This window comes from Triticum aestivum, chromosome 2B, assembly GCF_018294505.1.
Source record: "Triticum aestivum cultivar Chinese Spring chromosome 2B, IWGSC CS RefSeq v2.1, whole genome shotgun sequence".
NCBI lineage: Eukaryota > Viridiplantae > Streptophyta > Magnoliopsida > Poales > Poaceae > Triticum > Triticum aestivum.
In genome coordinates, this window is record NC_057798.1 from 15373538 (window position 1) to 15390350 (window position 16813).

The window sequence follows — 16813 nt, forward strand, 5'->3', positions numbered from 1 at the left end:
ATAGCAGAAGATGGAAGCTGGAATCCCACCAGGGGGCCAGGAGATAGGGGGGCACGCCCTACAGGGGGGCGCCCCATGTCTCCTGGACAGGGTGTGGGCCCCTGGCCTATTTCTTTTGCCCAAAAATTCTTATTAAGTCTACAAAGTTGTTTCGTGGAGTCTCAGGTCTTTTGGAGTTGTGCAGAATAGGTTTCCAACATTTACTCCTTTTCCAGCCAGAATTCCAGCTGCAGGCATTCCCCCTCTTCATGCTAAACCTTGTAAAATAAGATATAATGCGTAATAACAGTCCATAATGCAATAAATATTGATATAAAAGCATGATGCAAAATGGACGTATCATCTATCAAATGTCACAACGTAACTGGGTGATTATAAAGATGCTTTACAGGTATCTCCAAAGGTGTTTGTTGGGTTGGCATAGATCGAGATTGGGGTTTGTCACTCCGAGTATTGGAGAGGTATCTCTGGGCCCTCTCGGTAATGCACATCATAATAAGCCTTGCAAGCAATGTGACTAATGAGTTAGTTGTGGGATGATGCATTACGGAACGAGTAAAGATTCTTGCTAGTAACAAGATTGAACTAGGTATGAAGATACCGACAATCAAATCTCGGGCAAGTAATATACCGATGACAAAGGGAATAACGTATGTTGTCATTACGGTACGACCAATAAAGATCTTCGTAGAATTTGTGGGAACCAATATGAGCATCCAGGTTCCGCTGTTGGTTATTGACCAAAGAGGTGTCTCGGTCATGTCCACATAGTTCTCGAACCCATAGGGTCCGCACGCTTAACGTTCAATGACGATTTTGTATTATATGAGTTATGTGATTTGGTGACTGAATGTTGTTAGGAGTCCTGGATGATATCACAAACATGACGAGGAGTCTCGAAATGGTCGAGAGGTAAAGTATCATATATAGGACGATGATATTCGAACACCGGAAGTGTTTCGGGGCATACCCGGTACATATCGGAGTACCGAGGGGGTTACCGGAACCCCCTCCCCCTCTTCGGGGGGGGGGGGCAATAATGGGCCTTATGGCCCATAGGAGGTAAGAACACCAGCCCACAAGGGGTGGTGCGCCCCCCCTAAGGAAGGAGGCCGAATAGGAGAAGGAGGTGGGGGTTCGCCCTCCCCTCCTTCCTCCCCCCTCTCTTCCTTTTTTCCCCTTCCGGTAAAAGGAAGGAGGGGAGGCCGAATTGGACTAGGGGCCCAACTAGGATTCCTCCTACTTGGGCACCCCCTTGGCTGCCTCTCCTCCCCTCCAACCTATATATACGTGGGGGGCACCGCTAGAACACACAACATTGATTCCTAGCCGTGTGCGGCGCCCCCCTCCACAGTATACGCCTCCGGTTATATTCACGTAGTGCTCAGGCGAAGCCATGCGCGGATCACTTCACCATAATCATCACCATGTCGTCGTGCTGATGTAGCTCTCCCTCAACACTTTGTTGTATCAAGAGTTCGAGGGACGTTATCGAGCTGAACGTGTGCAGAACTCGGAGGCGCCTTAATTCGATGCTTGATCGGTCGGAACGAGAAGAAGTTCGACTACATCAACCGCGGAATCAAACGCTTCGCTTTCGGTCTACGAGGGTACGTGGACACACTCTCCCGCTGGACTCATATGCAGTCAGTTGGTCATACAGTTCTGCAAATTGTTCCACATACTCCACCACCGATCCAGTTTTGTTAATTCTGAACATCTTCCTCAAGAGATTCTGGTGCTGGTTCCGCCCAAATCTCGTCTGCAATAGGTTGCAAAACTCTGTCCAATGCAGTTCCACAGTTCGCCTCTGCATAGACTCCAACCATCGAGCAGCTGCACCTTCAAACTGGGCAGTGGCATAAGATATCCACCTGCTGTGGTGAGTGCCCCATAACTTGAAGTAATCCTTGCATCTAGCTTGCCATAATCGTGGATTAGACCCATCAAACCGCGGCAATTCCACTCGTGGACCAGAGTTGAACTGCTCACCTTGATCCAGAGCAACGAGTTCGCGGGGTGACTGAAACTCTCGGGGAGACGGCAGATCACGCGCTCCGCGAGCCGGGGGTGGAACGTAGATGTTCTGGGTGCGCGCTTCTCTGCCCGCAGACGAGCTTCCCGCCTGGCCTCGTAGTCGACCTTGTCAACCCACTCCAGATCGGAGCGGATCTGCTCGATGTCGAGGTGGAGCTCGGAACGGACGCCGTCAACGCGGGCCGTGATAAGGCCGTCCAAGGTCTTGGTCGATTCCTGGAGCAGCTTGGTCATGGATTTGAGGAGGTCATCGCTGTGTACCTTGAGGCGCTGCTCGAGATCGTCGGTGACGGCCGCCTTGACGAATTCATGGATGTTGCGGCCTTCCGCCAACAGCTTTTCCATGGCCTCTCGCCGGTGAAATTCGCGGAAACGGGTGTGGTGTGGGTGGCGGGGCAACTCCAGGATGGAACGGCTCTGATGCCAGATGTGAGCAACCCGCTTATAGGATCCGAATTGGGGATGGATTCGCCATGGATGGCAGATACAAGCTCTCACACACACGCACGGTCTGGCCGAAGCCACTAGTTCCGTCCCAGATCCACACGCCACCCGCACCAACGGTAATATACTAGCGTACACCCTTATCGGGCCCAGTTTGGGCTTGCAAGCCACTGGTGAAGTTGCCGGTCGCGAGTGGGCCGAGCAGTCGGCCCACGAGTTGAATCCTTGGCCTCGCGCGCTCCCGCTTGCTCTGTTCCGTGCCAAGGTCGCTGACAACAATCGTACCCCACAACACTAACAAATGACCCATTCATCACGAATAGATGGGGCTGGGGGTCTGGCTGACTTGCGGGTCCCGCCGTCCGGCACAACCGTCTCTTGCTCTCGTTGTGTTTTTTCTCGAGCTGGTTCAGTTTCGTCAGTTCCTTCATCCTTTGCTGCTGCACCTCATTCATTTCTGCCTCTGCAGTCTGCACGCTTCGCTAATGCCTTCTCCCAGCGACTCTGCATACGGGGTGTAACACAGACAGTTACCTGTCCAGCCATGGGAGGTTTCCGACGACCAGCCACACAGCACCCCCCCCCCCTCCGTTGTCGCCGGAGGCTGCTCACGTTTGGAGGGCGTGGTCGGTATAGTACCGACGCACATATCTTGGTGGGCTCAGCATGCTTTTTTTTCAAGTTCTGTAACATGCTTTGGACAGAATTTAGCAACGGCTCGCATACGACGTCTTTCCTTCATCCTTCTTCCGCCTGAGTTTCTTTCACTGCTTCTTATTCAAGTCAAAACAGTTTCTTTCAGAAAAACAAAGCTAATACTAACAATCTTTTTTCTAGCATCACCATCACTCTTTTCTTGTTGTTCTGCTATCTGAAGAAACATATTCACTGACCCCAGGTTCAGTTCTGGTAAGTACTGGTATACACAACTTCAGTTCTGCTAACTTAAGGACCAGGTCACATGCCATACTACTCTTTCTCTAATTAAACACAATGATGCCAAATTAACTTGACCAGCACTAGGAGGTCTTGCCTTAACTGACCGTCACTAGGCACATTTTCTATTCCAACCAAAAAGTTAGCCAAATTCTTTCCGGTGCTGCTCCCTGGATAAGACATAGAATCTAAAACATTGCTAGAAAATATATTTAGGCTGGAGTGTTTTGTAGAATCACAAAAAAAATTTGTGAGAAAAACATATGCTTCTTTTTTTGCAGAGGGTGTGAAAAGTGTATATTAAATTTTGTCCTATACCAAAAAAAATGATGTACATACTATTTTGGTTTATGTATTAACCTCTCACTATATTTTTGTAACAGCAAACAAATGAACATTTTCTAATAAAAGCATCACAATCACTGTTTCCTTGTTGTTTGGTTGCTATATTAACCTCTCACTGTTATTTGCCTCAACTGATCGTCACCAGTCAAAAGATCTCCTCAAACAAAAAAAGGTAGTCAAAGCTTGATTAAGTGGTGCATTTGTTTCCACTTAATTTGTTGCCGTGTGTCTTAGGGTCCTTCCTGCCAAATTATTATTCTCTTTTGCTCCCTAGAGAAAACCCACCAGCAAGTTATAAAAAGCTTCCTAAAAGCTTTAGATCTACATTCTGGAATATTGTGAAGAATATCAATTTATTTTGTGTCTTATACCCCAAAAAATATGGTGCTCTTTCATTAACCTCTCACCATTATCTGTGCAGGCAAATACACAGCTTTTTATTAAAAGTTTTTAGTGTGCACACAACGTGCATTTGAAATAGTATAAATTATGTTTAGAAATTCCAAAATGTCCGGTCGCATCAAGTTGAGAATTCCCGTTTTTGTACTTTCCACAGCAATGCGGAACTTGACCGGCAGAGTAAAAGCGTCCGTCAAAACTTGTTGAAGAGATGGAAACTTCTCCACTATCATATGTACCACGAAGGATACTACACCCTATATATATGACATATTTACATATCTTAATGTCCAGATGTCACAAAGATATATCAAAACAAATTACAACCCACCATGCTTCATTTTTTCATTGTCTTCGTGCTTGCCATATCTGTTCCAATTCGGTGGCGTGCGCTTGTGTAGCAAATGGCAGCAGCATCCTGACAGAAGGCCAAGAGCTCAGCGGCGGCAACAGGCTCATCTCAAAGAATGGCAAGTTCACGTTGGGCTTCTTCACGTCAGGCCACTGGTAGAAAAAGAGGCTTCCGTCCAGCCCCATTAGTCGCGAAACTGTAGGAACCGCGACTAATGAAGTCTTTAGTCGCGGTTCGGCAGACGAACCGCGACCAAAGGCCTGGGCCCAGGGCGCTCGGTGGCCAGCTGGTGCACGTGAGGGGCTTTAGTCGCGGTTGGCCAGGCCAACCGCGACTAAAGGTGCCCAAAGGCCTTTAGTCGCGGTTGGCCAGGCCAACCGCGACTAAAGCTCCTCCCCTATATATACCAGTTCAGCGCACTCACTTAGCCATTTGGTGCCACTTCTCTTCACAAGCTTCACAAGGGGGTGTAGGTTTGCTTTTGGTTCCTCTTATGCACACAAGGTGTTTGATGAAATGCCCCAACAGCGTGAAACAAACATCATATGAAGTGTTGGAGCCACACTTGAGGTTCCTTCCTCGATCGCGGTTAGCAACTTGAACCTTTCATGCATGTGTGTCATTGATAAAATATGCATGTGTGTTGTTCATTGTTTAATTTCTATTGTTTATAGCTAGTTAGTTTAACAAATGCATGATGGTTAATTATATATTTTATATTATAATAATGCAGATGAATCGGCAATGGATGTACGGTAACCGACTCTCCCGCGAGTTCACTACGGGTTTGAAAGATTTCCTCGTAGTGGCTAATGCGAACAAGCAGAAGGGTTTTGTTATCTGTCCATGTGTTGACTGTAAGAATCAGAAGGGTTACTCTTCCTCAAGAGAAGTTCACCTGCACCTGCTTCGGCACGGTTTCATGCCAAGCTATAATTGTTGGACCAAGCATGGAGAAAGAGGGGTTATAATGGAAGAAGATGAAGAAGGGGATGATTTCATCGATGAAAGCTATCTTGCTCATTTCGGTGATACTTTCATGGAGGATGCTGAAGGTGAAGGGGAAGGTGAAGGGGAAGGTGAAGGTGAAGAAGAGGCACGTGATGAGACCGTTGATGATCTTGGTCGGACCATTGCTGATGCACGGAGACGCTGCGAAACTGAAAAGGAGAGGGAGAATTTGGATCGCATGTTAGAGGATCACAGAAAGTCGTTGTACCCCGGATGCGATGATGGTCTGAAAAAGCTGGGCTGCACACTGGATTTGCTGAAATGGAAGGCACAGGCAGGTGTAGCTGACTCGGCATTTGAAAACTTGCTGAAAATGTTGAAGAATATGTTTCCAAAGAATAACGAGTTGCCCGCCAGTACGTACGAAGCAAAGAAGGTTGTCTGCCCTCTAGGTTTAGAGGTTCTGAAGATACATGCATGCATCAACGACTGCATCCTCTACCGCGGTGAATACGAGAATTTGAATGAATGCCCGGTATGCACTGCATTGCGTTATAAGATCAGAGGCGATGACCCTGGTGACGATGTTGAGGGCGAGAAACCCAGGAAGAGGGTTCCCGCCAAGGTGATGTGGTATGCTCCTATAATACCACGGTTGAAACGTCTGTTCAGGAACAAAGAGCATGCCAAGTTGTTGCGATGGCACAAAGAGGACCGTAAGTCGGACGGGGAGTTGAGACACACCGCAGATGGAACGCAATGGAGAAAGATCGACAGAGAGTTCAAAGATTTTGCAGCTGACGCAAGGAACATAAGATTTGGTCTAAGTACAGATGGCATGAATCCTTTTGGCGAGCAGAGCTCCAGCCATAGCACCTGGCCCGTGACTCTATGCATCTACAACCTTCCTCCTTGGTTGTGCATGAAGCGGAAGTTCATTATGATGCCAGTGCTCATCCAAGGTCCGAAGCAACCCGGCAACGACATCGATGTGTACCTAAGGCCATTAGTTGATGAACTTTTACAGCTGTGGGGCAGACCTGGTGTCCGTGTGTGGGATGAGCACAAAAAAGAGGAATTTAACCTACGAGCGTTGCTTTTCGTAACCATCAACGATTGGCCTGCTCTTAGTAACCTTTCGGGACTGTCAAATAAGGGATACAATGCATGCACGCACTGCTTACATGAGACTGAAAGTGTACATTTGCCAAATTGTAAGAAGAACGTGTACCTTGGGCATCGTCGATTTCTTCCGAAAATTCATCCAGTAAGAAAGAAAGGCAAGCATTACAACGGCAAGGCAGATCACCGGCCGAAGCCTGCGGAACGCACTGGTGCTGAGGTATTTGATATGGTCAAGGATTTGAAAGTCATCTTTGGAAAGGGTCCTGGCGGACAATCAGTTCCGAAGGGAGCTGACGGGCACGCAGCCATGTGGAAGAAGAAATCTATATTCTGGGAGCTAGAATATTGGAAAGTCCTAGAAGTCCGCTCTGCAATCGACGTGATGCACGTTACGAAGAATATTTGCGTGAACCTCCTAAGCTTCTTGGGCGTGTATGGGAAGACAAATGATACAAAGGAAGCACGGCAGGACCAGCAACGTTTGAAAGACCCTGATGACCGGCATCCGGAATGGTTTCAAGGTCGTGCCAGCTACGCTCTGACCAAAGAAGAGAAGGTCATCTTTTTTGAATGCCTGAGCAGTATGAAGGTCCCGTCTGGATTCTCGTCCAATATAAAGGGAATAATAAACATGGCGGAGAAAAAGTTCCAAAACCTGAAGTCTCACGACTGCCACGTGATTATGACGCAATTGCTTCCGATTGCTTTGAGGGGGCTCCTGCCGGAAAATGTTCGAGTAGCCATTGTGAAGCTATGTGCATTCCTCAATGCAATCTCTCAGAAGGTAATCAATCCAGAAGATCTACCACGGTTACAGAACGATGTGATCCAATGTCTTGTCAGTTTCGAGTTGGTGTTCCCGCCATCCTTCTTCAATATTATGACGCACCTCTTGGTTCACCTAGTCGAAGAGATTTTCATTCTCGGTCCTGTATTTCTACACAATATGTTCCCCTTCGAGAGGTTCATGGGAGTATTAAAGAAATATGTTCGTAACCGTGCTAGGCCAGAAGGAAGCATCGCCAAGGGCTATGGAAATGAGGAGGTAATTGAGTTTTGTGTTGACTTTGTTCCTGACCTTAAGCCGATTGGTCTTCCTCGATCGCGGCACGAGGGAGACTAAGTGGAAAAGGCACGATCGAAAGGAAATCAACGATATGTATGGACGGCCATTCTCTGACTGAAGCACACCACACTGTACTGACCAATTCCAGCTTGGTGGCTCCGTACTTTGAGAAACACAAGAATATTTTACGCTTGGACAACCCGGGGAAGCCTGAATCCTGGATTAGGAAGGCCCACATGGAGACTTTCGGCAGTTGGTTGAGAAAACATTTAATGAATGATAATGATGTTGTAGATCAGCTGTACATGTTGGCCAAGACACCATCTTCAACTATAACGACTTTCCAAGGGTACGAGATAAATGGGAATACATTTTACACGATCATCCAAGATAAAAAGAGCACCAACCAAAACAGTGGTGTCCGCTTTGGTGCAGCAACCGAGAATGGGCAAAAGGTCACATATTATGGTTACATAGAGGAGATATGGGAACTTGACTATGGACCCTCCTTTAAGGTCCCTTTGTTCCGGTGCAAATGGTTCAAGCTAACAGGAGGTGGGGTAAAGGTGGACCAGCAATACGGAATGACAATGGTGGATTTCAACAATCTTGGTTACCTTGACGAACCATTCGTCCTAGCGAAAGATGTCGCTCAGGTTTTCTATGTGAAGGACATGAGTAGCAAACTGAGGAAACGGAAAGATAAGAAAACGATCAGTACATCATGCGATGATCCAAAGCGCCACATTGTTCTTTCAGGGAAAAGAAACATCGTGGGAGTGGAGGACAAGACAGACATGTCAGAAGATTATAATATGTTTGCTGAAATTCCGCCCTTCAAAGTGAACACCGACCCAAGCATTAAGTTAAATGATGAGGATGCTCCATGGATACGGCACAATCGTAAGCAAGCAGGGACACAAGGGAAGAAATGATGTGTAATAATTTATTGTACCAAACTTTGTTGATTGGATCATGTGAATTATATTATTTTGAATTGAATTAGTTTTATTTTTCTTAATTTTTTGATATATTATTTGTATTTTTAGAATTTTGAATTGAATTAGTTTTATTTTTCTGAATTTTTTGATATAATATTTGTGTTTTTAACATATTGAATTGAATTAGTTCTATTTTTCTGAATTTTTTGATATATTATTTGTATTTTTAACATATTGATTGAATTAGTTTTATTTTTCTTAATTTTTGATATATTATTTGTATTTTTAAGATTTTGAATTGAATTAGTTTTATTTTTATGAATTTTTTGATATATTATTTGTATTTTTAACATATTGAATTGAATTAGTTTTATTTTTCTTAATTTTTTGATATATTATTTGTATTTTTAAGATTTTGAAAAAGAAAAAGTATTTGGAAAATACCTTTAGTCGCGGTTGGCGTGCCCAACCGCGACTAAAGGTCGTTGCGCGCGGGAACGCAAAAACCCGCCAAAAACCCCTTTAGTCGCGGTTGGTCTGGCCAACCGCGACTAAAGGTTACCCTTTAGTCGCGGGTCGCCTCCTCAACCGCGACTAAAGGGGGGGCTATAAATACAAGGGCCCGACCCGTCGCCTCCATTTCTCGTCTTCTCTGCCGCGCCGAAGGCCTGCCGCCGTCGCCCTCGCCCTCGACGCCGCCCGCCGTCGCCCTCGCCCTCGACGCCGCCCGCCGTCGCCCTCGCCCTCGACGCCGCCCGCCGTCGCCCGCCGCCCCCTCTCGCCCACGTACGGCGCCCGCCGCCCCCTCTCGCCCTCGTACGCCGCCCGCCGGCCTCCCTCGCCCACCGCGCCGCCTCTCGCCCGCCCTCAACGCCGCCGGCCGGCCTCGCTGCCGCGCGCGCACGCGCGCGCCTCTCTACAGAGAGCGAGATCGTGGAGAGAGAGATAATTTTTTTCTTTTTTTTGTTCTTTTTAATTTTAACTAGTTAATTAGTTTAACAAAAACGGTAAAATAACTTAAAACTTGATAATTAACAAAAAAACGTAAAATTTGATAATTAACAAAAAAACGTATATACGGAGAGGGGGCGGCGAGGGGGGCGGCGATGCGCGCGGTGTTTTTTTTAGGGATCGAGAGGGGGCGGCGAGGGTTATACATGTGTGTTGTCGTCGCCTCCCTCTCCGTGACGCCGTCGTCTGCCGCCCCGTCTCGCGCTCTACCGCGACACCCTCTCCCACCCCTTCCTCGCCCCCTCCTTTTGCCACCGCCCTTTCGCCACCGCCACCGCCACCGCCCCCCTTCTTCACTTAATTAATTTGTTTTTACTACATGTTTTCAGGACTGACATAATGGCGGACGATAGAGCTGACCCGATTATGGACAACTATGATCCGGACGGTGAAGCACATATGTTCGGCATCATAAACGGCGATATTCTATATGTGCCGACCGGACAAGAAGAAGATGATATCTCTTCTTATCTGAACCTTGACGGTGAAGATGAAGGGCGCCGTCAGCAAGATGATGCCGAACAAACGTCGATAAATGACGATCTTCAAATGGAAGTAGCAACCACCTCCGGCGCCGAGGTATATATATACATTGAGCCTCTGGTGATACAGACTAACTGATTTGAATAAATATGTGTGTACTAACGTGCGCGACTCTCTTTCTTATTTTAGCCCTCGGCCGGATCGTCGAAACAATCGAGTACGTCGTCAAAGCGTGGCGCAACCAAGACGATGAAACAAGGAGAAACATGCACCATCGAGGTTGTCGACAGTGCAACCGGCAGGCCACTGGAGCCCCGCAAGAACGCCACCAAGTTTGTCAACCAATGCGGAGCCATTGTTAGAGACAACGTCTCGATCACCGTCCAGGAGTGGAATAAGCCAAAGAAGGCACGAATTGCTGGTTTCACTTTTGTCGATAAGAGAACAAAAAAAGATTGCTTCAAGAAGCTTATGGAACATTTCGTTCTACCTCCGGAATACAACAAATTCGATGAGGAGGGTAACAAGATTGAGGAAAACAAGGAGAGGAGGAGGCTAGTCAAACAGTTCGCTCTTCATAAGATGGCCAACGCATTCCGGAAATTCAAGCAAAATCTAGCCCATGACTTTGTCAAGCAGAACAAGACTCCGGATTTCAAAGGACAATATGAGAAACTGAAACATGATTGGCCAGAATTTGTGAAGCAAAAGAAATCGGAGCAGTTCATTCAAATATCGAAAGAAATAAGGAAAATGCGGCTAAGAAGGAGTACAATCATATTATGGGGCCAGGAGGGTATCGCCTTTGGGAGCCTAGGTGGGAGAAGATGGAGAATGAGCTGAGGGCGCGAGGAATCGGTCCAGGTACGGAGGGATGGGACCCAAGGGCCAAAAGCTGGTGGTACGGGCATGGGGGAACGCTGAACCCGGAGACAGGGGAGTGTGTTTACCGGGGCAAAATAATTAAACCCACCCAAGCCCTTATTGACGCAATGAGGGATGCTCAAGAGGGGAAGATCAAGTTTAACAGAGAGAACGACGCGCTGACAAAAGCCCTCGGGAATCCTGAACACGGAGGACGTGTACGAGGCATGGGGCACATTCCGTGGAAAATAGGGTTCCCCCAGAACGATGACCCGTACGGTTATAGAAGCCGGAAGAGAAAGATGGATCGGGAAGCAGATGTTGTGGCGCGGTTGGCATCGGAAATGGATGTGATGAAGAAAACCGTGAGTGTACTAGTAGCCGAAAGAGATGCAGCTCGGGCGCAGCATGAAGATCATCCAGCGGATCTCAGAAGCCAGCGGCGGAGAAGCAGTGTGGCTTCCACGGAGGCCCCACCGGCTGGTGCAGATGCACCGACGATCGAAATTACTGCACCGGAGCCTCTGGTGGCCGAAATTACTGCACCGGAGCCTCTGGTGGTCGAAATTACTGCACCGGAGCCTCCTCGCTACCCCGTGGACGATATAAAGGAGATGAAAGAATGTCATCTGTATTATCCTATCGGGAACATGTCCATGAAGGTAGCCATCGGCAGTGCTTTACCATGTTTACCTGGAGCACTCCACCACAACAACCCCATTCAAGATGGCTATGCTCGTGTCACGGTGGAGGACATAGTCCAAGGGTTTGAGGACCTGGAGATTGACATTGCTACACCTGAAGGGGAGAAAAGACTTGGAGATGTCAAGCGCCATTTCATTCTATGGCAAAAGAAGTTTATCAAGTTTCTAGGCGAGGCGCCAAGGACAACAAGTCCACCCCCCTACGGTGGTGGCGGTTCACCTACACCTCCGTCACGTCAGCCGACACCCCCCAGTCCACAACGTCCGGCGGGTGATCAGACGCCGCCCCCCAGTCCTCGTCCGGCGGGTGATCAGACGCCGCCCCCCAATCCACCTCCGGCAAAGAAGCAGAAGCAGTCCTGGATTATTAACCCGGACCCTTATGTACCTAAGACCACAAAGGTACCGGAGCCATCACTGAAGCCTCTCCCCACAAGGCCTTGGGAACGTAGTGCCGAGGAAACTGCCGCGGCCGCGACTGCTGATCATGAGAAATGGAAGGCGGACTGCAAGAAGAAAAGAGAGCCCGAGCCCAAGCCAGTATTTTCTGATGAGCAAAAGAAGTGGGCTAAGTCATTTTTGAGCACACCGTCCCAAGCCGCGAAGAATCTGCCTGACGACTATGCACGTGAACTTCGTAGGCAGGCACTCATGTTGAAGGAGAAGAAAGAGCGGGCGGAGAACCAGGAGAACAAAGCCTTGGAGGAGGCCGAGAAAACGGAATTAGAAAGTAAAAAAAGCGGGAAACGAGTTGCCCAGCTCGGGGAACAAAGTAAACAATCGATTGCCCCGCTTATAGTGAAAGCCGCCGGTCCGGATGACCCCGATATCATAGCAGCTGCGGCAGCACATGGATTGACTGTAACGAGTGCTAGAGAACAAGCGGCCAACTTAGGTATTACTCTTCGTGAACTGTTAGGCCTTGATGAGGCGCCAGTGAAGGAGGTAGTAATTACATATGTGAAGAATGGGCCTCTCGTCGAGCCTGCGCAGGAAGAGGATCTACCTCCACAAATGAAAGGTCTGCTGAAATGGTACAAGGGTTACATAAAAAATAAAAACGCCAAAGAATATATTTATGCGGAAGTTAGATATGAGCATCACTTCAAACATTACTATGTACAAATTCATCTGAGTGAATTGTTCCAGCTTTTCAATCTGCGCGAGCTCGACAAATCTATCATCAGTTGCTACGTTCTGTAAGTGATTTATTTCTACCCCATCTCGTTCATATTGCCTGCACTATATATATGTCCTAACTATATTGTTGTGTCCGCTATTATACATGCAGATTGAAGATTAAGGAATGCAGAGTAAGGAACATCCATGATGTTGGGTTCATTGACCCACACATCGTTAATGGATATGTGTTGGAGCATCACCCCGCCGACATGGAGGCAGACCTGTGGCAGTTTCTTACAAAGCAGGAACTCAAAAGTGATATTATATTTCCTTACCATTTTGGGTGAGTGTTTCTGTCTTGAGCACATTCTCTTTTGTTTACTCCATGCATGGTATGTGGCCGGCTAATCGATGAGTTATGCATGACGTACTGTGCATGTATCGTGTCCGCAGGTTCCACTGGATTCTGCTAGTAATTAAAGTTGACACCTCAGAATGTCTCGTGCACGACTCTCTGAATAAGGATCCAAAGCTTTGGGGCGACATGAGAAGAATGCTGCAGAAGTAATTATTTTCATTCATTTGCGCTCTATATCGATCGGCCTATTTCGTTCATTTCCTAATATCAAGTAACTAATAACTCTCTTGTTCATTTAATTTTCTTTGCCTCGTAGGGTTTGGAGACGGTTTGTAGATACAAAGGTCGGTGAATTCAAAAAAGAGCTAGAATTCAAAAGGTCAAAGGCTAAGAATGGTGAGGATATTCAGCCAGCGGGGACCAATCTATGTGCATACTATGTCTGTGAGATGATCCGGAGATACACCTCTGAGCGGGTTCCGAGTGATACCAATGCTCAGAGGAATAACCTCCGGATGATGCTTAGTCCAGAAGCTCGCTTCCGACCACTTCAAGAGGAACTAGCTGGATGGTTCAGGAGGGAAATCCTCCATCCTAAAGGAGAACACCATTACGAGGACGTAGAACTTTATATGCATTAAATTATGTATGGAAACTTGTTCAAAATTGTATATGGTCATCCGATGATATTGAATATATATTGTATATTCCTCTTGAATTCTTTTTGGTTCTAATTTCAAATTTGTTTGAAATTTTACATTCATATGCATGTATGTAGTACCGTAGAATATGTGAAACTCCTTCAAAATTAAAATAAAGCACAAAAGAAATAAAACAATACAAATTAAACAGAAAACAGGTTTAGGGGGGGGGGGGCTAAAACCCTAAACCTGCGGCGGCCTTTAGTCGCGGTTGGCCAGAAGAACCGCGACTAAAGGTCCTCCGCCCCGACGGCCGCCTGGCGCCCACGTGGACGGGCCTTTAGTCGCGGTTCTTAAGCAACCGCGACTAAAGGTGGGGGCTTTAGTCGCGCCTATTTGGTCGCGGTTGCGCAACCGCGACTAATGGCAGTTGCGAACCGCGACCAAAGGCCCTTTTTCCACTAGTGGGCAGCAGTAAGTCTTCCTCAGACAACACCACCTTCCCCAACTGGTATGTAGGTATATGGTTCAACAAGATCCCAAAGGTCACTCCTGTATGGATTGCGAACAGAGAGAAACCAATCAGTGACCCCAAGTTTAGACTACTCAAGCTCAGAATCTCAAGGGATGGCAATCTTGTCGTCTTAAACCAAGCGAGTAAATCCATAATCTGGTCCAGTCAAATAATAACAGCCAAAGGTAGAAGAACAGCTAGCAAAAATACTACCATCATGGCGGCGCTCTCAGACGATGGTAACCTTGTCATAAGAGACGACTCGAACCCATCCATCGTGTGGTGGCAGAGCTTTGATCACCCAACAAATGTTTTCCTGCCCGGTGCAAGGATTGGCCGGAACAAGGTTGCTGGCCAAAAATATAGTCTTGTTTCGAAGAAGAATCTGATAGATCCAGCTCCAGGCCTATACTGCATGGAGCTAGACCCCACTGGTGATCCGCAATACTTTGTTAAGCTCTGTAATTCATCCATGGTGTATTTCTCCATGGGGGAATGGACCGGGTGCGGGTGGTACTTCAATTTGGTACCGGAGATGTCAGGCAGTCACTTTCTCCACACCAAATTCATCGACAATGATGAAGAGGAGTACTTCACTTATGCCCCGATGGATCCAACAATGATAACAATCTGCTTCCTTGATGTCTCCGGTCTTACCAAGCAACTTCTTTGGCTTGAAATCTTGCAAGATTGGGAAACCATACATGTCCAACCAAGGGCTCCATGTGATGTTTTCGCCGTTTGTGGGCCTTCCACGGTCTGCAATGACAACGCACTTACATTGTGTAACTGCATGAATGGGTTCTCTGTGAAGTCACCAGAGGATTGGGTGCTAGATGATAGAGGAGGTGGATGCATGAGAAATACTCCACTAGAACGTTGCAACAGCAACAAAAGTAACACAACAGGATTAACTGACCAGTTCTTTCCCATACATAGTGTTAGATTACCATATTATGCACATAGCATGGAAACAATTGAGAGTGGACAAGAGTGCATGCAGGTTTGTCTAAGAAATTGCTCATGCACTGCCTACTCCTATGGCAAGAGTGGCTGTTCTATCTGGCATGGCCAACTTATTAATGTAAAGCAGTACAATAATGGCACAGTCAATAGTGACAAAGAGATTCTTTTCCTTCGTCTTGCTGCTGGAGATGTGCAAAGTTGGGGAAACAACACGAAAGGAAATAGAAGAATGATCATAGGTCTCACTGTGTGTGCTTTCGGTTTGTTGGTGATGCTATTGATGATTTGGAGGGGGGAAAGGAAGTGGTGTTCTCATCCCTTAAGCAACACTGAAGGTGGATGTGGAGTTATAGCATTTAAGTATGTTGATTTGCAGCAGACAACTAAAAATTTCTCAGAGAAGCTTGGTGTAGGTGGTTTTGGCTCTGTATTTAAGGGAATTCTGCGTGACTCGACTACCATAGCGGTGAAGATGCTTGATGGTGCACGCCAAGGAGAAAAACAGTTCAGGGCTGAGGTTAGCACAATTGGAATGATCCAACATGTCAACTTAGTAAAACTGATTGGTTTTTGCTGTGAAGGTGATAGAAGGATGCTTGTTTATGAACACATGGCAAATCGTTCTCTTGATGTCCATATATTCCAAGCCAATGGTTCTATGCTAGATTGGAGTACAAGGTTCCGAATTGCCATTGGTGTTGCTAAAGGATTGTCCTCCTTGCATGAGAGTTGTCATGACTGCATAATACATTGCGATATTAAGCCAGAAAACATACTTCTCGATGCGGCACTTGTTCCTAGAATTGCAGATTTGGGATGGCAAAACTTATGGGAAGGAACTTTAGTCGAGTTCTGACTACCATGAGAGGAACCATAGGATACCTTGCGCCTGAATGGATTAGTGGAGTGGCTATTACACAAAAGGTTGATGTTTACAGCTATGGAATGGTACTGCTAGAAATCATGTCTGGAAGGAGGAACTCATCACCTCAAGAATGTACAGGAAATATTGATCATGATGTTCATTTTCCTGTGCAAGCTGCAGTTAAGCTTCTTGAGGGAGATGTGAGGACTTTGGTCGATCAACAATTATATGGTGACATCAACGTGGAGGAGGTTGAAAGAGCTTGCAAAGCTGCATGTTGGTGCATTCAAGATCATGACTTTGATCGTCCTACAATGGGCGATGTGGTTCAAGTTCTCGAGGGTCTAGTCAAGCTTGATATGCCCCCAGTGCCAAGATTGCTTCAAGCTATATCAGGAAGCTCTTCAACAAATTAAATATAATCCATGTAAGGAAAAGTTCAAATTTCAGCAGGGTTCTAATAACTGAGCTGAGAAGTTACCCTTCATACACACTTTTCCATAGTGATTGATACTACTAAAAACATGTCTTGAATTTTAGTCTCTATTATATATTGTACAAACTAGCAGGGCAGCTAGTGTATCTGTGGTTCTAGTTTGTCATGTATCGCCATTTGTATCGACATGTCAAATGTTTGTTTCCCCCATAAATATCAGTTGACTTATTGTTATACAAAAGTTTGTAGCCAA

At 46.6% G+C, this 16813-nt stretch overlaps 1 pseudogene; it reads left to right on the plus strand.

Annotated features, from left to right (window-relative positions):
- Nucleotides 1-4493: 4493 nt before the first annotated feature.
- On the plus strand, nt 4494-16540 carry LOC123038760 (G-type lectin S-receptor-like serine/threonine-protein kinase At2g19130; annotated as a pseudogene).
- Nucleotides 16541-16813: the final 273 nt, after the last annotated feature.